We start from the raw sequence: 23,974 nt of genomic DNA on the forward strand, positions 1-23,974 counted from the left end.
CTTTAAAAGCCAAAGCATGTCATCAGGAAGAAAGCGTATAATCATTTCAGGTGGAAATGCTGCTTTTTTTTCCACAAAATGTTTGCTTGTACTTGTCTTTGCACAGGCAGAGAGCTGACCAGACAAATATTGATAGGGCGGAGTGGGACGGGAGAAGTGATTGAAAGGAGGTTTGAGTAAACGGAGAGCTGCTGGAAAAATGCAGAAAGAAAGAAAACGTAGAAGAGGATGGGGAACGGCGAAATGTGTTTCAGATGCCAGCCGTGGGAGATGGAAATGCAGAAAAAGTGAAGGTTGGAGTGTGGGCCGGCTGGGAGCGATGGGATTTTGACTTCATGCTTATCACTTCAAAAGACAGCCTGTAAAAGGCAGTCTGCTCCTCTGCAAGCCTCGCTCCATCTTTCTCTGTCTCTCTCCTCCTAACCCGAGGTGAAGTGGATCATTTCTGGCCTAATAGTTATGGTTTGATTTGCTGTGCAGTTTTCTTTCTCTGAGACAACCTCTGTCCTGGGGAGGCTGCTCATTCAGTGGCTCATGTAAGCCTCGGCTCTACACTCCCCTACTTAATGTGAGCAGCAGCGGTCACGGAGTGCAACATTTTTGGAGTGTGACATTGTTGCTTTAACAGTTCAAGCAGCCCTCCGGGGGGTGAAAGGAGGAGGGGGGGGGTTTGAGCCACTTAGATCTGTGCTATGTAAACACAACACTGTTGTTTTTAAAATACGGCTCCGCTTTCTTTCGTGCAATGATACTCCTCTCATCCGTTTTTTGTCATCCTTGTGCTGTCTTGTACTGTCATAAAAATGATCTGAAACAAGTCACAACAGCTTGCCGCGGGCCCGTCGTGAGATCCTTACAGCTGTGTCATGAGGAAGCAAACAATCCTGAGCGATACCGTAAGGAGATTGGCCCATATGGAGCTGAAACCGAGCAAACGCGTAGATAAGCAGCGGGCTAGTTGGAATGTGAAGCCAGCGCTTCACTGTCGATCAAGGACAGATGCGTCGGACACGGCGATGAGGTGGACAGATGTGAAAGGCTGCGTTTAGCCTCAGTCGAGACAGCTGAGGCGTCAGCCAGGGTTGGGTTGGGGATGTTTTAGATTTCAACAGAGGAGCATAATAAGTTTGGCCTTCTTACATTGTAGCTGCAGTCAGTGTGAAGATTGGACTGTCACATCTCATATGTCTTGTAGGGAAGTTGGCACCAGTTCTGTAATTATGTTGAAATATCTGATTAGCTTTGCTTTGCACTGCACATACTGGTCCTATTATGGTGAGGTTATGTGTAATTTTCCTGTTAGTTTTGCTCCACAAATGACTTAATTTGCCAGTAATTTTAGGGAAATTGGTAACAATGTTTGATTGCTACACTTCCGATTAATTTAATCCAAACAAACACGGCGATATAATGTGCTGCTTTTGAAGTAGCCACACAACAGGTCAAATTAATATGAAGGATTCACTTGAGTAACAATAATATTCACTTTAGTACAACGCACACTTGCTGTCCATTACAATAATTTGTCTTCAATGGAAATATTATGCAAAAAGCACCTGGCTGATTTTCAGGAAAGCTTAGTGACGAGACTGAAAAGTCTGTGTACTGGCATTGAGATCAAAGTCATTGGTGTTTCTAATACACTGCCATCGTACATGAGAAATGGACTGGTTCTTATATTGTGCTTTTTTGCTCTACTTGAGTATTCCCAGCTCTTTTTCTCATTCATCTAAGAATCTAAGTGCTTTCTATCTACAATTCACACACAAATGAATGCCCTGTGAGCTAGTCGGGGTTCAGTGCACACTGCAGACTGGAGCAGTTAGGGACTGAACCACCAACCTTCCAATTATAAGATGACCTGCTCATCCTCCTGAGCCACATTAGGCCCAAAAATGTTGTAGTCAAATTCAGTAACCCCTTTAATCATGGCTGAAGTAATAATATGTAACTGAATTTAAATATTTCCAGAACTGTGAGCTATAGAAACAGAAATAATTTAGCGAAACTGTGTTTGGATGGATGATGGTGACGGTTTGTTCGCTGTTGTGTTTTAATTGAGCAATTCTGCCAAAGAAATTTCAATCTACTTTAAACTAAACCAACTGATGTTTGTCTCCCATGTCCCTTGAACCCAATTACGCCAATTAACACAGATCTTTCCAAGAAAGTGTCATTTTTACCATGACTGGTGTTACTAATCAGACCCCAAGAGAAGTAGTGCTGTAAAGGTATGGTCAGCAGGGGGCAGTAGAGCAAACGGTGTATTATCCACCCTCCCCTTGAAAGACCAGGCCATTTGAACCTGAAAATGCTTCCTGATGCGACACCTCTAGTAGTTTTGCGTAAAACTAGGAGAAGTTTGATTCGCTCCTTCTACCCATCGTTCACACTCTGTGGAGATTTGGACCTAATGACTTCATTTTCCTCTTTAGCACTGAGCTTGACTCTAACCACGAACAGTTCTGGTCTTTTTCTTTGTCATTACAGGCTGTTATAGCTTCTAATTTTTAAAATAACTTAATTTCCTACTTTTGCCTTCTGGTTTAGTTTTCGAGCTTTCAAGTTTGAACATTTTTAAGGCATTCAAAATGCAAATGTTCATTTCAGTGAACTGCAGGAAGGAGGCGTGTAAGATGAACAGCCTTTAAATGCAAATTGCCTTCCGCTGCTGTGGACTGTATTCATCCGGGAGCCAAATGAGGTTGGACCTTAAAATGGGGATTGTTGTAGGTGGGCGGAGGACAGATCTATCCTTCGTCCATCATCAGTGCACAGAAGTGGGAGAGCAAGAAGATGTGTAGATCCAAGGTTGCACGCCTTAGGTAGATAGTGTAAAAAAGTAAATCGAGATGCATCTCACTGGTGTAAAATACATCAAAGAGTCTAACGCTACAAACGAGCAGAGTTGGAGAGATTTGAAACTGTCTGAGGAGTTTGTTTGCTGTAGTCTTTTGTTCATTGGCAAAATAACAGATCTCTGAAGACGCTGTCCTGTGATGGTAAGACTTAGAGGAATTATTTATACTTCCTCTGTGTGCTGTTTGCTTTTGTGTGAAGAAATGCATGCAGCTTTCTGTTAAGATCACAAGTGAAGCAGTGCTGCTTTGTGCCATTTTAGCATTATATCACTGTTGCTTCTGTATAACAACATTAAACACAGTCTATTGGCTAACGCGTTTCATTTTAACCCGCCGCCCGCAGGTGAAAGGAGAAATGAAAGGTTCAGGTGTAGGAGAAGCATTTTTGTAACATCAGGTGTGTTTGCATGGCAGGAATCACCTGCTGAAGGTTCATGTCCTGAAGGGGGAAGCTGCTTATAGCCCTGAAATCCTGATCAAATCTGTGAAGGCTGGAAAAATAAAATCACAACTGGGTTGAAAAGGAACCTACTTTAAAAAAAAAAAATATTAAAAAATCTGTACTCGTATATTTGCAATGCAGACTTCTCCGTCTGTCCAGGGTCAGAAATAGGGCACCATCTGTTTAACAGCAGGTGAAGACTAATGATGTCATAGATGGTGGAGAAAGCCCAAAAGGGAGTGAAGTGGGCACTGAGGAGGAGATGTGTTTGTATACTGAGGTCATTGCTGCACTGATGCATATGAAGTCCAGCACAGATGATGGATTTAAAGGAGCTGGATGGAGTGCATCAATTGTGTTCACACAGCCTTTGAAAAATAAAAACCCTCCCTTCTCCCTGCCAAGCCTGGAAATGGCCGGGTAAATAAAAAAGAAAAGCTGGGCCTAATAAAAGTCTTCAAACTCTACTTTCTCATTCAAGAAAAAAGATATGATAGCATCCTTAGTTTTTCTTCTCAGTCTGCTATCTTTGTAAGTCAGACTCGGCCTGCCTATTGATTTTACTTCAAAGAATATATACAGCTAGCGTAATTATTTCTCTCCCAGAGAGTCGGTTAAAACAGAATAACCACCATTGTACACTGTTTAGTTGCATCTCTGTGCTTGTGTTCCAGGCATTTTCCCACCCCTCCCGACTCCTGAGCACGCTAATTGTCTGTTGCTACCGATATCAGGTCAGCCGGGTCAAGAGTTAAAAATCGCAGTGAGCTCCGCCATCGTAGGTCTGAGCCGCTGTCCGCATTCCAATAGCTTTTAATGACTAGTTTCATCAGGCATGCACTCACGCATGCACGCAGTGGGAGTTTAACTGAGTGCAATTTTGGTCAAGCTTGGAATCACTTTGCTGCAACTTGAGAGGCATTTTGAAATGATTGATCCACATTTGAGCAGGATTTACGACCGTTGCCAACTCCGGCTTTTTGTCCTCCGCTCCTTATAGACCGTAATGCACTGCTGAAGTACTTGTCTCATTTAGAAGGTTATCACAAGCCCCAGGTTCTGATGTGGATACAGATAGAGCTGATGTTTAAGTCTGCAGAGGTGCTTTTTGCCTTTTTATTCCCCAACGCTGATAAACACAGACACTGGCACACTTTAGAAAAGAGGCCTGCGTGTCTGCAATGGAGAGGTGAGAAACAATAAGTCCTTTCAAATTATCTTCATAAAAGTATGTAAGTGCCTTGGCTAATGCTAATGAAGATGAATGGCAAATTAAAGGCAAAAGTCATGATAAATTGTCTTGTTAAGGTTTTGAGCACCTGCGTGCCTAAAAAAAAAATTAAAAACAACTTTAATGCATCTTGTCTCCAAGGTTCAACTCACCTTTTCTAAAGGATATTCCTTCATTTGGAGTTTTAACGATGCTGATGGAGAGTGTTGTCTAACACACAAGATGAGAATCTCTCCAGGAGTTATCAAACCTGCAGTGCAATCAATGAATCATGATGAAAGTGTGCGATGGTTACTACACCAAGTGTTTTAGCTTGATGATCTGTGCCTTGCAAAGACATCAGAAGACTTTTAATCAATATATCCCATTAATTTTGTCATTCCAAAGTTCAAGAAACTGTGTGGATATGATTTATTAATGCAACTATTTTACATCGAGGTGCATTAAGGAATCATCAGTGAGATAAAAGAACCCCCAGAGCTTGGTGTTATCAGAGGACCTGGGTAACATGCAGCGTTGTGTTGGGGTGGTTTCAATAAAAAAATATCTTGGTTGCTAACAAGCAACTTCATGCTACTGAGAACATTCAGCAGGGCCTACAAAGAACGCATCACACTGATGCACTTTACCACTAGTGAAGTGCATCAGTGTGAGCATCATCATTTAAGGCTGCTTTTCTGCCTCAGGGCTCGGACAGCTCCATCATTATTGAGGGGAAATTCCTAATTTTATCGACATATCTTACAGCGGGATATCAGGTCGGATATCCGGCAGCTGAAGCTCCGGTACAAGCTGGATGATGTGGTTGGATAATGACACTAAACATCAAAGCAAATCTAGAACGGAACGACTTCAAACAAAAGAAAATCCGTCTTTTTTAAGTGGATTCGCCAGGCGTCGACCTACAGATGGGTTAAAGGAGACGCTGGCTTGAAAGCTAAAATGTGGGAGAGGCGCGGAGGTGTAGTTTATAGTTAGCTGGAAGTATTTTCAAACACAAATCGGAGGAAAGGATTTCAAGCATGACGAACAACTGGTTAGTTTAGCCAGAGCACATCTGGGGAACTTTCCGATCGCTGAAGGAGAAAAGAGCACAGCTGTTTCTTTGAGTGTTGCAATGGGAAGAATTTAAAACTGTCACCCAAAGCTGGATAAGAAAGACACGTCCTGAATCGAGATGGTCTTTTGCAGAAAATCTGTTGTTTTTTTCCCTACATGAAGCATTTGGTAAATGGAAACACTTTAGTAAAAGCACTGCTCTTAATAACACACATTTACCAGCACTGTGGATTTAAATCAGGTAGTTTGTGATTGTCTTCAGTTTTTGTCAGCATGCATAGTACAGTTCACTTACATGAAGTCTCTGCTTATTGTCAACTGTACTGCAGCTACTCCTGTCGCCATAATAATAAGTACAGCCTGTTCTGCTCCTTACCACGATGGTGACTCACTCATTAGTGATATTTGTCTTTTTCTGATCTGTACTGATGTCCGCAGCAGGGGAATGCTAGGAGACAAAAAGGATTGGCATCACGACTGACGTTTCTGGATTCTGCTCACAGAGGAGAACAATGTGTTCAGATTTCTCCACTGGGGACAGATTAGTTGAGAAACAGGCTGAACAAAATTTAACATGTCTGTCGTAAAAGTAGCAGCTCAGACCCCAGGAGAAAACCAATTGGCTGAATTTTGAGAATCTTCAAACGTGTCTGTCACTTCCAGCTCCTCCAATTCCTACGCTGCTGTGAAGAAAAACAATTTGTGTGAAACTGAGGTAAATTGATTAAAAACTGTGCAGCTTTGATAGGATTGTGCATCATGCAAGTGCCATGTAAATAAAAAAGATGAATAATAAAAGACTTGAAGACAAGACACGATGGCAAAATTGGCTTTTGAATCACAGACAGTGCATGAGTTTATAAATTCATAAATCATCTTTTCCCAGCTCAGGCCCCCCGTGTGTCTGGCTCACCACTACCTAGATAGCTTATAATAAATATTATATGTACATCAGCACATACTTAAGTTACTCATTATCTTTACACACACCCCTTTTTTTTGACTGAATGTACAAAAGGCTAAAACTACTAACAAGATGTTCCTGCTTTTAAACATAATGACAACGTTTGAATCTTGAGAAACCTCGAGCCACTTCTTGTTTCTTTGTTTTTCTTCCAAGGAGCCAGACTTAATTGTAGTTTTGAAAAGTGGTCTTGAGCAGGTTTTCCCTGTTTTTTACTTCTAACATTGAGAGCTTTTTCACTCATTTTCAGTCCAGTCCTTATACCTCTGTGTGCGTGTGTGTGTTGTTTTCTTCACTGACCTCAGCTGATCATTCAACTGTTGAACCACTGCTATGTCTGCACATAACAGACAAGTTAGAGAGACAACCAACTTTAAATTGTATCTTTAGGCACTTTGTTACTGTCAGCCTGTCACAAAAACACATCATTTGTTCCCATTTCTTTAAACGAAAATGACCAAAGATAAAAATTGATTCCCAAAGAGTTTGTAGCTTGGTGTGCAGTGTGCTCTCAAACAGTTTGAAGAAAATGGACAAGTGAAGTCAAAAGAAGACATGACAGGCCTAAAAAAGAAAAAGGAAAAAAAAACTATAGCAGATGAACAGTAGGTGAAAATCAGGTCCTTGAGAAACAGAGGGGGAAAAAAAATCTAGCAAAGACCTGACATGGGACCTGAGAGATGCATCTGACCCTTCAAGTGATCCGTCTACTGTTTGCAGAAGCCTCATCAGAAATGATAACAATGATACGAGCCAAGGATGGCTGTCAAGAAGCCATTCATAAGGAAGAGAAATGGAGAGCCTGGACTGAAGCAGTGTGGGATCATTTTGACAGAGAACACAACAAAAGGACGGCCAACATCCAAAGGAGAGCTTTGAATGTGCTTCAAGTAGTCTGGAGGACTGTTCCTGAAGACTACTTAAATAAATTACAAGAAAGCTTCCTAATCAGGATGTGTTGAAGAATAAAGGTGGTCACTGCCAAATATTGACTTTCAGCTGGTTAGAATTGTAGAAACCTCTGTTTGTGTTCTCTGTATACACTGTATTTCCATGTAGATTTGAACATATTTCAAAAAGTAGCAGCACCCACTTCCCTTTCTCCAAAATCTAAGGAAATAAAGAGCAGCTCAAGCCCTATGTGCAGTGTGTTTGCCTACAAAAACACTTTTTTTGCTTTTGCATCATGTACACTGATCCTGATGTCTGTGAAGTGCCCGAGGTTCAACATTAAGCTTTCCTATTATAACAAGTGCATAAGTTTATGTTGTTTTGTTTGCTTACTTTCCAATAGCTTACAGCCTCAGAGCATATCAGTGCCTTTCTTTCTGAAATCGTGCTGAAGTCTTTCTCAAATTAAGTTGATAAACTGCCTTTGAATTAGTGCTTTTTAATTGAAGTTCTCTTTTGCTTGAGGTAAACTTTCCATGTGGGCTTCTCCACCGTCTTTAAATACTGTTCGCGTGTGTGTCACACCGGCACCAGCATGAGTGTTGCATGCTGTTTTGTCATTGTTTAACACTGTAATCGGGCACATACTGGCACCACTCCACAGTCCGATCTCTGCCACACAGCCCGGACAGAAATAGCTTTTGAAAGTGTGGCTCGCAGAAAGAGGTCACTTGAAAGTTTTGTTCCACCCTCCACCCATCCGCCCCGCTGACGGTCACGTGCCCTCGCAGCAGCCGTCCCTTTCAGCCGCTGTCCATCGGCGTTCACACGTCGGGATAGATGTGCGCGACTGGGTGACAAAATTGAAAAGATGACATGATAGGGGGCAAGAGGACAGTGGGTAGTGGGGAGAGCTGCAAATCAATGAAACTGCTAGTGTCAGCCTCTTGTTATTTTTGGGATGGTGAATTGATGGCTTTGTGCTCTGGCTGTGCTGCCGCTGGTGACGGCCCACTTAATGTTTGGGCTTGTGTATTCGACTCTGGAGATTATGTCCCATGAATACACCATGCGCAGAAACATCCCTCTGCTGCATTATACCGAGATATGTAAATGAAAAGCAAAGCCCCAGATCAAAGAATTGCATATGGTTACACCAGATAAGTAGCAAGGGATCCCACTGCAGTTATTCAACGTTTTACAGAATATTAAAAAAGCAAAAAAACACCAAAAAACTGAAGTTTTAAAAAGACCTTCCTTACGGACCTCCCGTTTTCTTCCCCCCTCTCTTCCCCTCGTCCCGTTCTCTTAATTGGAGGTAGATTTGATTGATGCTGCAGACATACAAGCTGTAGAGTTGTAGTTATCAGTATGCATGACTGTATTTGAATATGAAGTGAAAAGGCTATTACAGCTCAATTTCACGCCCAGCGGGATATCTGACATGTTTCTCCCTCTGTAGAAATCAGCCTGTCAAAAGTTCTCTTTCCGCTTTCCGTCTCTCTCCGTCCCTTCACATTTTCCCTTAAATGTATGTCTTTACCCCCTCATCCAACTCTCAGATATTTACTTTGTGTCTCTCACATTTGTATGCCCTCTCCGTCCAACCTGTAGTCTCTGTGAAAGGGTTTTTGATGCAGTTGTTTCTACCATAAATTCCATTGACCAATCACATTTGAAAAGGCTTTGGTGATGTAGAGGTAAACGACGTTGTGGAGCGCAACAGTGGGCTTGAATGCCCTGAACTGCAATTAAAGTGTAATTATCAGTCATTTGCGATCGATATTTATTGACACCTGTGCTGAGAGATCCTCACCTCATCATGTTATGTTAATGCGTAGAGCTGCTGGCTGACTGACCAGAAAATGCTGCACTTGCATCATCTGACAGCTGATGGTTCTTGTATTGGCTTTCTGATCTTTTCATCTTTGTCTGCTTTTCCCCCCCTCCAAGATAAGCTTGTCTTGAAACTTGCAAAGATTACTGTTGCTGGAGTGACAAGATTGGCGATATTGTGGTAATGTGCTGTAAATTCGATGCATCGTCTTTACCAGCAGTTCATTATACAAACCTCCTCACTCGGGGAAATCAGCTTCTCGCTTGTTGCTCCGTCATTTAGTCCAACTGCGTCCTGGATCCAATTTCGTAGTGTTCATTTAGAGACTGCGGTGGTTTGTGCTTGCTCCTGTTTTGCTGGTTTGTACTTTTTATTCTGCTTTGACGTACTCGAGAGAATGTGGCATGATCAAATATCACTTTCAGCGGAAAACTTAAAAGATTTGGTAAAGTGGGAATGCTCATTTGATATACACCTTTAAACCACATCACATAGTTTTCCTCATTATTTTGACTACAGTTGCATTATTTTGTACAATTTTTGGTCTCGTGGTAATTCACAAGAAAATGATCTAATAGGTGCCACATGATGTGGAATCATTATTTCTTTTAAACCTGAGGGACACGGAGTATTTGTCTTTTTGTCTCGGAAATCTGTGTCAGCAGACCTCAAGAAAACAGCAGTTGTAGAGGAAGTTAAACTTAGTAAGTACTGCTTACAGATTTAAGTCCTACTTTCAGAAGAATAATAGATAGTTAATAATATACTGAAAATCTCTTATTAGAAAGTATACCTCTTTCACATTATCTAGCAATACTGTATAGTTATTTATTTACTGTTTATTTAGTCTTTTATTATTGACTAGAGCCTGACTAATTTATCGGTGGGCTGTTATTAGATATATTATATTATATGTATATGTGTTGGCCTTTATAATGGCAGATAAATGAAAATTTAAACAATAAAGAAGAGATGGAAGAAACACCCTTTACCTACGTTATCAGTGTTGTTGCATAGTTTGTCCACCAGAGGGTGCTGTACAATGTACCTGTTGGTAACGCTAGTTTTTTGTTTTTTGAATGCCACAGAGGGCATAAACAACTAAACAAATAACTAAGGAATACATGTAAAAATATCTTTTATTTCTAATTGGATTTTATTTCTTATTTAATATTCAAATCTCAGAGTGTTCAAAAAAAAAAAAGTCTCAACCTGCTAACTCCTATAGAGGATTAAGAAGTGCAGTTATTCTAATGTCTAATATCCAAAATTAATATTAAAATTAATGACTGTAGAAGCAAATGATTAAAGTTCAGGTAAACTGATCTATTCTTGAGTAAATTTATTTTCCACTCAAAGTTTGATGCATGGCTGTGATGTGACTGTTGTTTGGTTTTTAAAATCTCTGTTGCGTTGACTGGGCAAAGTTCATGAGTGGGACCAGCAACTCTGCTCTAAGACTATTGCGAAGCCAAAGCTGTTTAAGGAGTGTTACTCAATGAAGCTAAAGTGTCGCTTAGCTTGTTATACAATCCAAAGGACCTGGCCTTTCTTTACATAGTACAGTAAGTCTAGTGTGTCATCTGTGGTGACTGAGCGATGTCCTTTCTAATAGCTCTTTTTGTGAAACACTAACTGAACCTCATATTAATGTATTAAAAAATATTACATGGGCGAAATTTTGATTTTTTTTAATTAAAAAACTGACTGAACTAATTTTTCTGTTTAATCATTAAAGTGGGATTCAGCACGTGGAGGAACACTAAGATTGGTTAAAGTGGCTCATCAATGTTTAAAGAACAAGTGAACCCAAAAGGCTTTAAAGACTTAAGTTTCAGGTTTCCAAAAAACACTGGAAACTCTTTCAAGCCCCAGTGAGGAATACACCCGTAAGATTGTTTTTTTGTTTTTTTTATGTTATTCTTTCCTCCATTTAGACTATAATTGCTTTGATGTTCGAAGCGTGTAGTGCTGAAAAATAAGAACTTGACTCAAATGCATTAAACCTAAAGTAACGAGCCAATTTTGAAAATGTGAGGAATAGAAAGTACAGACTTTTGTGTTAAATTGTTACATATACCTGAAAATTCTAAGTACAGTAAAGAACTATTTGTACTTTGTTACAATACAGTTTAAGAATATTAAATGATTTGAACAATAGAGCTCAACAAAAGACATAAAACAAGTCAAATAATACATTATCTAGATGTCTCTGTACACAGCAGATAACTTATAACGCAGCTTTAAAATCATTCATTCTCATTAAGTGGGCTCTGAGGTTGTTGAGCCCTCAAGGTACAAGTCCAGAAAAGGTCGATTTAGCAACACTTTAATCAATATTGATCCCCCGAGGGAAGGTGAGACTGTTAAGGCAGGTTAAGTTAATGTTATATGAAGCAGGAATTTATACTCCAGAGTGACCCACAGTCAAATTTTATGGGCCCTATGGGACTTTTTGCTGTACATGCTGAATGTGATCTGCTGGTGGCAGGCACGGGATGTTTGCATGCTTCAATTGCTTGCAGCCCCCCATACCACCACCACCACCACCACCACCAGTTCTGTTGTCCGGTTGCATCTTGCTCTTAATTTTAAGTGAGTCACAGCTGTATTTAAGGTTTAATAGGTGTTTATTAGTTTGTTTCATCCCCTATGTCCTAATATTTATTTGGGTGATTCTGCTATACTGTAGCTTTGTCCTTGAATGCAGCTGTGAGGATGTGTGTAATAAATTACCCTCTGTCATTTCTGCTCCACCTTGCATCCCTCGCTGCCAGCTGGGGATTGGTGGAGAGACGGCAGTAAGGCCCTCTCGGATTGGTGGACAGTGATAGTGGCTTATAACAGGTTTGGTGGCTGACTCTTTGTCTTAAAGCAGTAATGGACTGAGAAGGAGGAGGCTCTGTATGTCTGAATGTGTCTGTGTCTGTGTGTGTGTGTTTGTTGGTGTAGGACAGGCTTAAGTAGGGTTAGAGGGAGGTGCTTTTAGGTTAAGCTCAGTGTACCGAGCAGAGGGAGTCTATTTAAAGGACACCACCCTCCCTCTCTTGAATGATTGAACAACATTTGCCCCTCCCCCCATTGCTCATCAAGATCAGCTGGAGGAAGTGGTGGCTCAGCCAATGGGATTACAGTAACAGATTGACTCTGTGTGTGTGTGTGTGTGTGTGTGTGTGAGAGGGAGAGGGCGAGCAAGCCTGGACAAGCCAGCAGCAGCAGCGTCGGTAGCAGCTCAGCCTCTGTGTTTGTATATGCTTGTGTGTGTGTTTGTATATGCGTGTGTGTGTTTGTGTGTGTGTGTGTCTGTTTAAAGAAATGTAGGGCAGCCACTTGTTCTCCCTCCCTCTGACGTCTCTCTCTCTATCTTTTCCTGTGTCTGTCTTTGTTTCTGCACTCTGCTGAGGTAGCTCCAGTCGCCACGGCGACGGCTGACATTGTTACTTCCGCATTGGCTGCGGCTGTCTCTCCCTCTCGGTGTCTCTCTCTCTCGTGTCTCTCTCTCGGTTTCAGCTCACCTCAGGGACTTATAGAGGGGGCATGCAACCTCCCTGAACAACCATTGTCAGTGCAGTGTGAGAGGGTGAGTGTGTGCGCGCGCGTGTGTGTGTGGGTGGATGAGTGTATGTGTGTGTGACTAAAGGTGAGGTGACTCCAGGATCCAGACATGAATTCCTGTTGGAAGATGAAGATTCAGGTACAGATTCTTGCTCTTGGTGATGTTGCTGCCGTGTGTATTTGCGTTGCCTTTGTTTGTGAGTTGTACTGATGTCATTGTTGTTCTTGTTTATTTTCACTGCTGCTGCTCCCGCTCGGGGACGAATGCAGATAGGTCCTGTCAGAAACGTTGCTTACATCATGTGTAGATCCATACAGTAAATGATCCTATATGAGGCTTTATTCGTAGAAAAGATCGTGATAATAAACGGGAAGTGAGGCTCACTGTGGTCTCCATATCACAGCTTGCTATGCTGAGGCCTTCTTTCCACTGCAGTCGCCGAGTGATGAAAGAGTTGCCAGGAATGTGTCTTTACGTGTGTGCGTATGTGTCAGAGAAAGGAATGAAGACTAAAATGAACAGAGACATCCATCTATCACTGTGATGGTGGTTGTTACGGCTTTACGTGATGCGTGTGAGAGTACATTATATTTGTTTTGCCCTCCTTTTGTGTCTTTTGTTTACTTTGTTCTCGCTCGCTCGGGGAGCCTGTTTGCGCGTTTGTATTCGGTGCATGTACCCACATGCATCTCTTTGTTTTGGGGTTTTTTTAGTCTTTATAGGGGAGCATCCGCCATCTCCTCTGCGTGAACGGTTGACCCACATTCTCCTGTGCTGGTGCCCTTTTATTCAGGATGAGTAGGGGTGCGCAGACATACTATATATAACTTCTATAACTGTTATCAGTTTGATTGCTGTCATCGTGTTTGGTAACAGGCTGCCAAAGTACAGGACATTGTAAACTAAGCCCTGTCTTTTGTCATGTGCTCTGTCATTTCACTGTAAGTGCAAAAAAATAGCCTGTGCTGTTTTGAGTGTTTACTAATAGTTACACACAGTTGCTCCAGATAAACACACAAGGTCTCCGCGGCAGAGAAGTCTGACATCTAAATATGTATTTTCCCTGTTAGTCAGTGGCTTGGCATATCACATCATTGACTGATGCACCAAATCGCAAAGCTTTGTGTCAAATCGCCAGCTGGTAACGGGGGTGATGGGGAGATTAGTGCAGTCACATGTCATGGCAGGGCTTAAAACCTGTTCTAGAGGGGAGATGAAGGGAGAAATCAGGAAGAGGAGCCAAGAAAGTGATGAGGCCGAGGAAGGAGAGGATAGTGATGCACAGGCTGCAGGAGTTTCAGGGTACCTTTCCAGTACTCTTTTGACAATTTATTTTGCAAAGTATTTTGCACCAGGACCTGTGTTCGCTGCTTTCTTTTCCACTTCTGCTTCTTGTTTCCCCTTAAAAAAGTCTCCTTTTTGAAAACCCACAAGTGCGGTTTAAATATTCGGCAGAACTGAGAGTTGCGCGTTCATGCCGTTGATACTCTTCACGCTACATACTAAAAGATTTTCCAAAATCTTTTAGTATCTTTTCGGCTGCGAGTGTCAGAGCTAAAGCTCCTCTGAGCAGCTGCTAAATGCTGCCAGCTATAAAGAAAAGAAGCTGTTTGGTGTGTTTGAACTTCATGTTGGCCTCTCTTTCTGTTTTTTGGTTGTTGTTTGTTGTTTTTTTTTAAAACTGAGTGCCAGTAATAGAGTCTGCGAGTTCCCTTTTAAAACTGAAAGTTCACTGATGTGATGACTCGCGGTCAGCATTTCTCTCCTTCCTCTCCTGCTTGTCTCTGTGAGCCTGCCAGTGTAATGATTTTATCACAAGGGGACCAAAGGTTCAAACACTAATAATGCAGCTAGTTAGGAGGCACTCCACTGAACTAATTATCTGTAGCTTGACTTTTTCACGCAAGTTATAAATAATGACTTGTGTCATGTAGGAGAGTGCAAGCCTGAGTGCAGCTAATGAGGAAATGTGGCTTTCCTGTAGAGTGACAAAAATATTTCACCGTATCTTTGGACCTTTTGATGCTTTCACAGAGCAGTCGGGTCCGGGTCATACATCGCTTTCACTTTGTCATGCAGCTACTATAGAACCAACTTGTGGTGCTTCATTATTGGTGAATTTTATGTTGACTGTAACAATAACAAATATAGCTTTAGTAGAATAGCCACCGTCAATGCAGTACTGCATTGCATGTGATGGTCACTGTCTTTCCTGCTTGGACATACTGATATAATTACGCCTAAGATGAAAGAAGATGGTAAGGCAGAGCAAAAGAGGCGGAAGAAGGGGAAACCACAAGCTCACATACGTCTGATGAGAGCACAGACACGCACACAGAGGTGTGTGAAAGCTGTCGATTAGTGCACAGATACGGTCTGTGGAGGGGGGCGGGGGTCTCCTTCTCATGAAGTCTCCGCAGTGTTTTTTTTAAACGCCTACACGAGTGCACAGAGCCACACACTGATGCTGAACAACGACACTTTAGGGCTGCCAGTTTGATTAATCATTTCCTCCTTTCTACAGAAAAGACTACAACATCAAATTTAAGGATAGATCTTGCAGAAAGCTGGACCTAAAAATGTGTAATTTGTTCCATTTTTCACCTTTTTTTCTAAAGTGCATGACCTCCTTTGTATATAATGCCCCTTTCCCCCTTCTGGACACAGTTATTGTAGGTTTGCTGGAACTTCTGTGGTCAGCCGAGCTCTCCATTAATGGTTGTTACTGCGCATAGTTGAGTTCGCTCATCTGGTTCTGCTCTCCTGCACAGCTGCCCCCTCAGAGTCAGCCTGTATTTCCCTTTTAAGTGGCCACTGGACACTGACAGGACAGGAAACCATATGAAAGCTGGCTTCCTCCCTCGATGGCACTCTTTCTTGTGGATACTTGATATTGTGATGACGTGTGACTATAATCTCAACAACAGAGGAGCGAATGAAAGCGGTGTTTACTCGGATATCTCTTTATCTCCGGTCTGTCCCATGCACGCACTTGTGCACCCCAGCTGTACTTCCAGGCTAAGAGTGTCTTGATAATGGCCTCTTTGACATTGATGGCATTTTTTTTTTTTATGTGATCTCGATTATCTGCGTTTGGAAAGAAGATCTTGTGCCTGTTTGTCTGCGGCAGTTTGTGCGTTCAAAAACAAAAGAAGAAAGCACCACCATGATTCAACTAAAAACTGTGTGTGTGCTCGTGTGTGTACATGCGTGTGCGTGTGTGCGCGTGTGTGCATTTGTGCCTTTAGTCTGCAAAACTTTACTTCCTCAGAGGGCACTTTCATAACCTATTTTTTAAACCTTAGTCTTCATTGAAGGAGGAACTTACGATGCAGATGTTCATGTGATTGAATCCATTTATATATTCCCGTTTTGCTTAAAACCAGAACACAAAAAATGCCACAAGTAGTCCAAAAAAATATATAAATATAACATATAATATTGCTGTCAGTCACGTTGATGTTTAACTGTATTGTGTCTGGGTTTTTTGTGTGTGTGCACACTCAAATGCACACTCAAAATAGGAATGTAGGGAGGTAGAGAGGCTGTATCGCTGTGCTGTCGTGCTACTATTAATCATGCTATCTTAAATGTAATACAATTATTGACATAATGATAATATTTTAAAAGATAATTATAATCAGCAATGTGATATCACAATATTAAAGGTTTCAGGCAAAGTGAAAACTGTAACAAGAAAAACAAACAAACCTGAAAGTCCGGCCAAATGTCATGGAAGCACAACTTTCCATGATAAAATTTAAGATTTGGAATTCTAGGACAGTAAACGTGTAAAATTAGGGTTTTTTCTGCAGAAGAAATACAAAGTCCTGTTTTCAGTTGTTCTGGGTGATCAGAGTACATGTGTGGGTGTACGCTGCAGGAGCTTTAACAGCCCGGTCATGTTTTCAGCCTTCTCTGCAAGTATGCAACGTACAGAAGACTTAAATGTGAAAATTGAATAGTAACACATTTTGTGTGAATTGTGTGGGTAATGTAAGCGTGCGTGCTCACAGCTTTTATTTAATTTCTTCTGTTTATGCTACTTCTTTTTTTGCCTTTTTAAATCCATAACACCCACCAGGGTTTATCTGCTAAAACACAAACAAATACACTATTTTAGATCTTTTGACCCTCGAGATTAAAGACTTCGAGGATTATTTACAGTATTGAACTGCTCAACTAATGCGGTCGTAGGAAGACAACATTTTAATGGATTGGATTGGATTCTGAATGGAGTATGTTCTGCCATGTGTTGAATTACTTTAAAGGCATTTATATTCATGCACCTTTTTTGTACTAATGGATCTCTCTGAAGGCTGTAGAGTGCTGATGGAGAAGTATAAAAAAGGTCACTGTGTCTTTGTGGAATTAACGAAAGTGTTTGATAGGAGAGCCAAGAGAGGAACCGTGTTACTTTATGAGGAAGTCTGGAGTGGATGAGAAGTGTGTGAGGGCTGTTCAGGAGAAGTGACAGGTCCAAGGGTCCGAGGGAGGGGTGGGATTACATCAGAGCCACTTCCTGTTTGGAGTGATGATGGACAAGTTGACAGATGAGGTCAGGCAGGACTCTCTGTGGATTATGATGTTTGCAGATGACGTTGTGATCTATAGTGAGAGTAGGTGGAAGAGAGTCTGGAGAGGTGGAGGGATGCTCTGGAGAGAAGAGGAATGAAAGTCAGTAGAAGCAAGACAGAAAACAGGTGTATGAATGAGAGGGAGACAGGTGTAACAGTGAGTAGAAGTAGTGAAAGCAGATGAGTTTAAATACCTGGGGTCAGCCATCCAAAGCAGTGGACAGGTGAAGAAGAAAGTGCAGTCAGGGTGGAGTGGGTGGAAACGAGTGTCAGGGGTTATTTGTGACAGAAGCATCCCAGCAAGAGTGAGAGGGAAGGTCTACAAGATTAGCAGTAGTAGTCCTATTACCATGGAGACAGTGGTGCTAACAAAAAGACAAATTGGGATTTAGCTTTTGAAGCTAGACTCAAATGGGCTTTAAAGGAACTGCAGTTTGGGGAAAATCAATAGGTTTCCAGTTAGTTGTAGGTAATGTTTGTTTGCTGCAGAGGGGGGAACACACAGCATGCACAGGAAAAAGTCAAACCTATAGCTTGCAGCCCTGTGGTTGTTTAAGCTTTCAGAGGCGTAGCTGAGTTGTGGGTCATTCAGCTGTGGTGATTAGCAAATGATACATCTTCTATTGAATAGAAGAGTTCAGCAGCCTGCAGAGGTCGTGTAGAGATGTAATGAATTTACAGAATGAACGAGAGAGGAAGAAAAAAAAGGCCACACATGCGCACACACACACACACACACACGTACATCTGTCCATTAATTTCACTGATTTAATTCCTTCGACAGTCACCTTATTACCACTGTCTGATAGCAATCATTCATTTGCCTCCTCTGCTTCCTACTTTTTACGTCTTTTCCTCCTCCTCCCCCCTCATCTTGTTACAATGTCAGCAATTTGTAGCAGGAGATGATAAAGAGGTACTACAACTCTTTATTGTTACGTTGGCAAAAAAAGCTGCTTTTTTGCACAGGGCAGAGAGAGCTAACCCATCTAATGAATTAAGTTTGAGGTTTTGTTTGAGATATTTTGTATTTATAAGTCATTTTTGAACAAAAGTGGGGTTTTTTGACTGGGCCCATTTTTCAAGGTGACTATTAAAATGCCCCACATCCATTTTTACTCTTCCCAATTATCCTTCAACTGACACCCTAATGAAGGTGTTTATTCTCCCCTCCCCCAAAACCCCCCATTGTGATTCTGTTGTTGAAACTGATCATTTGTCATTATGGTCGTCTTTGTTGTTCTATTTTTGTCTCTGAGGAAGTTGAAAGCGTTGAAAGCTGGAAATGATTAAACTATTCCAGGCAGGAGATGTTGCTGGTAATGATGATGAACGGTTTATTTTGCTGTGATAATAGAAGTTGAATAACTTACTGTGAGTAAGGAACACCAGTGTTTCCTTTTTCTCAAGAAAGACGTAAAATAAATTCTAGTGCCTTTGCCAAACGTGAGCCGCCATTACTATCGTGCTTTCCATGGATCAGAGATGCAGCATGTCCAGGCATGTCCTCTGTGAACCGTTGAAAGAATCTAAAGTGGGTGAAGTCAAACTTTTGAGAGGGCAACAACAAATAATACACACAGACTGAGAAGAGTGAAGTGTACTTTCACAATGATTTGTTGTGGAAAAAGTGTTAAAAGTCATCCTAAATAAAAGAAGCAGCATTTTTTCAACACCAAAAAAAGCACCTTCTTTTGTATTTATTTTATATTTTTTCCAGAGTATTTTAAAATGTGCAAAAGTGTGGGATTGCACATTTGCACTCGTGACCCCGTGTGTTAAACCCTGCTTCATGTCGATACTGAGGCTGATGCAGCTGCTGGTTCAGGCAAAGAGCAGATGGTGCTTTAAACAGTCTTGCTGACTGTAAGTCTCAGGTTTGTATTCTGAGAAGCTGTTGACCTCAAACACAAGACCTATCTTTATTCTGGTGCGACAATGGCGAGAAATGATGCAGAAAGCGGACGGAAGCAGCTGTTAGCAAGATTAACTTCTCCAAAACAGCATTTCAATAGAAAATCAGACATTTACTGCAGGGCTGTTTGGACAGTTTTGCCCTTAACACTATCCGTCCTCCAACAGCATGCGATTCAAAGAGTTTTACATTTTATTCCATCCACATTTAATTTCTTTGTGGCTGTGCATCAGTAATGAGAGTTTGGGTTAAACAAGACATTAAAAGGCATCATCTTGAATTTGGAAAAACTGGGATAGATGCTTGAAAATGAGTTAGCTGCAGGCTTCGTGGGCTCTCAAAAAACTGTGAGACTTTTGTAAAAACTGGCTGCAAGTTGATGCTGATGTTTCTAATCGACAATTTGGTTATTTCTAGGTTTTAAGTATAGATCACAATTTCAGTTTAAAACCTGTAATGTGATTAACGAGGTTAAATGTTTCATATTGTGTTTGTTTGCCCTACTGAAAAATAGAGGTTTATAATGATTATCTAAACAAATTGTTGACGGGTGATTTTTATTGGTGAAAACTGAACAAAAACCAATTTTGACAACTTCAAATGGCTTCTGGTGATGAAAGGAACTTGGAGAGAGTCTGGGTTAAATTCACAAGTCTTATCTTCTTGAGATTCTTCCATAAAAGTGAGCTGAGCCCTTCTCCCTGTGGGCTAAGAACAGACCCTTGAAAAACACAGTGATCCCCCCGAATATGACCTCTCCTCCTCTGTACTCTCTTAAGCTTCTTCTGTTACAAGCCAGAGTCTTCAGAGTCCAGTGTGAAAGTTGTGTTATCAAAGACTGGAGCTGCTAACAGACCCACAGAGGAGGTGGAGAAGGACAGGCACAGTGGACTGTGAAACCTGAGCTCTCCTTTATCAGAATTATGCATGAGCTTAGAGAAGCAGGCCCTTTATAGTCTACAGACGTGGCAGTGAAGGTGACTCCCAGACCTTGTACTGTAGGAAAGACAGTTAGACAGTGCGGGTTTTTAACTGTAACCTGTGCTTAAACGAGACGACAAATGAAGATGTATTTCCTGTCTCTTCTTTTGTCATCTGTATTCAGCTTGTCTGCTCTAATCACTGCTGTCTATAAAAGCCATGAGTCCATTTGTGGCCTTGTTATTTCCAGAACCCCTGAGTCTGGGGATGTACTCTTGTTATCGCTTTTTTTTTCTTTTTCTTTTTTTTAACCAAGAAGGAAGGATTAAGGGCAAGGATCATCAATTTGTTCTTTTCGTCTCCCGTTCCCTTTATCCCTCGCTGTCATCTCCTGGAAGAAAAAAATGAATTTTTATGCTCTTCAACTATTTGACAATTGATTTGCTGAACAAATTGCGCCCATTGAGAGCTGTATTTGCCATTTTGTGCCATTGTGTTGAATGCACTGAAGGAGTAATGACATGGAAATGGGGAGGAACTGCTTCACTTTAATCCACTAGTACAGCAAGAGACCATCTTGGTTCTGCATGCATTTAGATCTGCAAAAGTACATTTTTGCAATTAGATGTTTTTTCATTTTTCAACATGTTTTCATGCAATCTCTGTACTTTTTTTGTGTGTTAAGTGCTTCAAGTTATGTGGCAATATAAACCAGGAAGTGCATCATACTAGAGGATTTCCCATTAAAACTCGAGATAAAAGAGATTGAGATTGGAGATAATCGCCACAACTTTGACGCTTGAGTCAACAAACAATGACACGAGATGTCAGCGCTGCCTCCTCTTCAGTTGCATTCACTGCTGCCGCAACACTTTCCTCCACGAAAGACCACAAGACAGTAGGACAGTACCTTAAAGGTCAGGAATTTTTACACCTGCATATGAGTGCATTGTCCAACTCTACTAGTTAAGAGATTTAATCACATAGTTTTAGCTAAGAAACGATATCCAAGTACCACATAAACATGGAAAATACAGGAGAAGGAAGGGAAGGTCTGGGTTAGTTGGTGGGTGTGTTGCAAGTATCCTTCGTTTTTTATCTTATGTTTACATGAACGGAAATATAAGGAGGCGGGGAGATGCAGCAACTGATTGAGACTCGGCACATGCAACGGTCCTCAGTAACCATGGCAACTAGTCACAGCTAGGACACATCAAGCATTTAAGTAATTAGAAACTGTAACATGTTGTAGAGTCTGTTAGTGGTATGGCGTGTTTGTGTGTCTGTGTGGGTGTAGGCTTGTTTGGGCAAAAAATGGTGGAGATAACACTTCGGCTGCTGATACTTATTAACAAAATGAAAGTTCCCAGTGTTTATATCTCCAAAAACAAATACTGCTTGTGTGTGTGTGTGTGTGTGTGTGTGTGTGTGTGTGTGTGTGTGTGTGTGTGTGTGTGTGTGTGTGTGTGTGTAGGAAAATGACAAGGCACTCCCAAAAGGCCCTGGGGCATAAATACACTCAAAAATACACCATGTTCTTTAAATTAGTGGGGGAAGAATCCACTAAATGAATAGTAAAAATTAAATTTGAGGTGTAGCTCTTTTCTCTTGTCACTACGATTTTAAGGGTCCTCTGACTCTGATGCTACCTAGAACATGAGCGTAATACCTTTTCATGCCTTAAACAGCAAGAAAGTGGTTGTTGTAAATTATTTGATGCGATTACTTTCTGGCTTTTTTTTCTTTGGATCTCCTTCTCTCTTAAAGAAAATCCTCCAAACTTAACTTTTGTTCTTAAAACAAACTCTTAAAGAATTGAACAAGAGTGCTACTGAGAAGAAAATCAACTTGAAACAAGTAGAAATTTTTTCACTTAAGCAAACATAAGCACAAAAAATAGTCAGTAAGTATTAAATGTCAGGGATGATTGGTACTCACATGAGAGTGAGTGGATTGTCAACTAACCGCAGATACGGTGGTTTGATTCATGTTCTCTCCGCATGCCGAAGTGTCTTTGAGCGAAACACTGATCTCCGAATCCTATAAATAGATTAATGAGAAAAGCTCTCTGAAGTCATCTGTAAAGCAACAGATTTTAAAAGGCGTTCTATAAGTGCAGGAGAGTTAACAGTTAACACTTTATCTAATTAACACATTGACACATTACATTTTGGTCACGTTGCACTAATCATCACTGGGGACCGGTTGGTTTAAGGGTCTCTGAGCGCACAATGAAGCTGCCTTGTGTGGTCTACAGCGTGCAGGAAGAGGAGGCAGAATTCAGCGGGGGCTAATATAGCCAATTTTTACGCCTCAACAGTTTAATCGGGCCGTACTTTCATGTCTTCATAAATTTGAAAAACTCTCCCCACAGAGCTGGTTTCTCTTTGCAAAGATTTGTTTGTGTCCAACAGCCCTGTCAGACCTGGTGTGAACTTGGATGTTATGTAACTATGATTGATTACTCATTAAGGAACCATGCCCAGCCTTAATAACAGCACTGAATGCAGCACAGCGCCCCAGCGGCTGTTTGTCTCGGTCTCTGATGCAAGCCGAGAACACTTAGTGCGACTCGAGGATCATTATAAAACTTGACTATGCTGAACGCTGGAAATATTTGCCTGTTTTTGCTTCCTGGGTAATGATACAAATATTGTGACTGAATTTGATTTGGAGTTTGGATGGGTGCGTTATACAATCGGCTTGTTCTCTTTTTGTCTTGTGCCAGAGAAACTAGATTTACCAACTTAAAGTGCCAAACAGCACATGCTTGCAGGCCCTTGAGCTGCTAAGAAATGTAGCGCATTACACTGAGGAGGACCAAGAATCAGGCCTACTCGATCCTTCCCTATTTGAGTTTTTTAATGTATTTTATCATACATTTTGGAGTTTTTTTGTTTCAAGACGCCCTAGCAGCATGCCTGTAGGGACGGCAGTGTTGTTCTGTTGGTCTGCTGTATTCACCCAGATTGGAAAAACAGTCATGTTACAGAGTTTTTTGAAAATTTTCTGAAAAAACAAGTACACTCCATGATTCAGTGGCCTGTGCAACCACCTTTACCAATAATAATAATAACAATAACCTCTCATATAATTATGGAGGAATTCTGGCAGTGTTGGTTCAGCTCCTTGAGATTTGCAGGTACAGCTCTTTAGAGCTCTCTTAAGGTCCCACCACAATATTTTAATGAGGTTGAGATCTGGACTTACTGGATCCGTGCAGCACTTTGCTTCTTTGATTTTTTTTTTTAGTCGTTCTGTAGTAGATTTGCTGCTGTGCTCGGGATCACCATCCTGTCCTGTTTGACCCATTTTTGGCCAAGTTTAGCTGTCGGACAGATGGCCTCACATTTGACTCTAGAATAGTTTGGTTTATAGAGAAGTTCATGGTCTACACAATGACTGGAAGGTCCCCAGGTCACATTCAACATGTTGCTATGATGTCTTTGGTCATGGTGCTGTGCATTATGGCTAAATATTTCTACTTTGGTTCTGGTTTTTGTCCAAAGGACATTGTTCCAGAAATCATGTGTTTGTTCCGGTGCAGTTTTGCAAACCTACGCCATGCTGCTATGTTCTTTTTAGAGAGAAGAGGCTTTAAACATGCAAGTTATACTTGGATTTTTTTCTAATTGTAATGTCATGAACATAACATTTAACATTTTGCTCTTTGGGATTTTTGCAATTTCTCTTAATGCTGTATAGTCGGACAATTGGGAG

At 41.2% G+C, this 23,974-nt stretch overlaps 1 protein-coding gene across 2 annotated transcripts in view; it reads left to right on the top strand.

Annotated features, from left to right (window-relative positions):
• Positions 1 to 23,974, top strand: part of march8 (membrane-associated ring finger (C3HC4) 8) — a 91,295-nt gene that overhangs the window by 40,065 nt on the left and 27,256 nt on the right. The gene's annotated exons all lie outside the window — the stretch shown is intronic.

Source organism: Oreochromis aureus, linkage group 13 (assembly GCF_013358895.1).
Source record: "Oreochromis aureus strain Israel breed Guangdong linkage group 13, ZZ_aureus, whole genome shotgun sequence".
In the NCBI taxonomy this organism is placed as follows: Eukaryota; Metazoa; Chordata; class Actinopteri; order Cichliformes; family Cichlidae; genus Oreochromis; species Oreochromis aureus.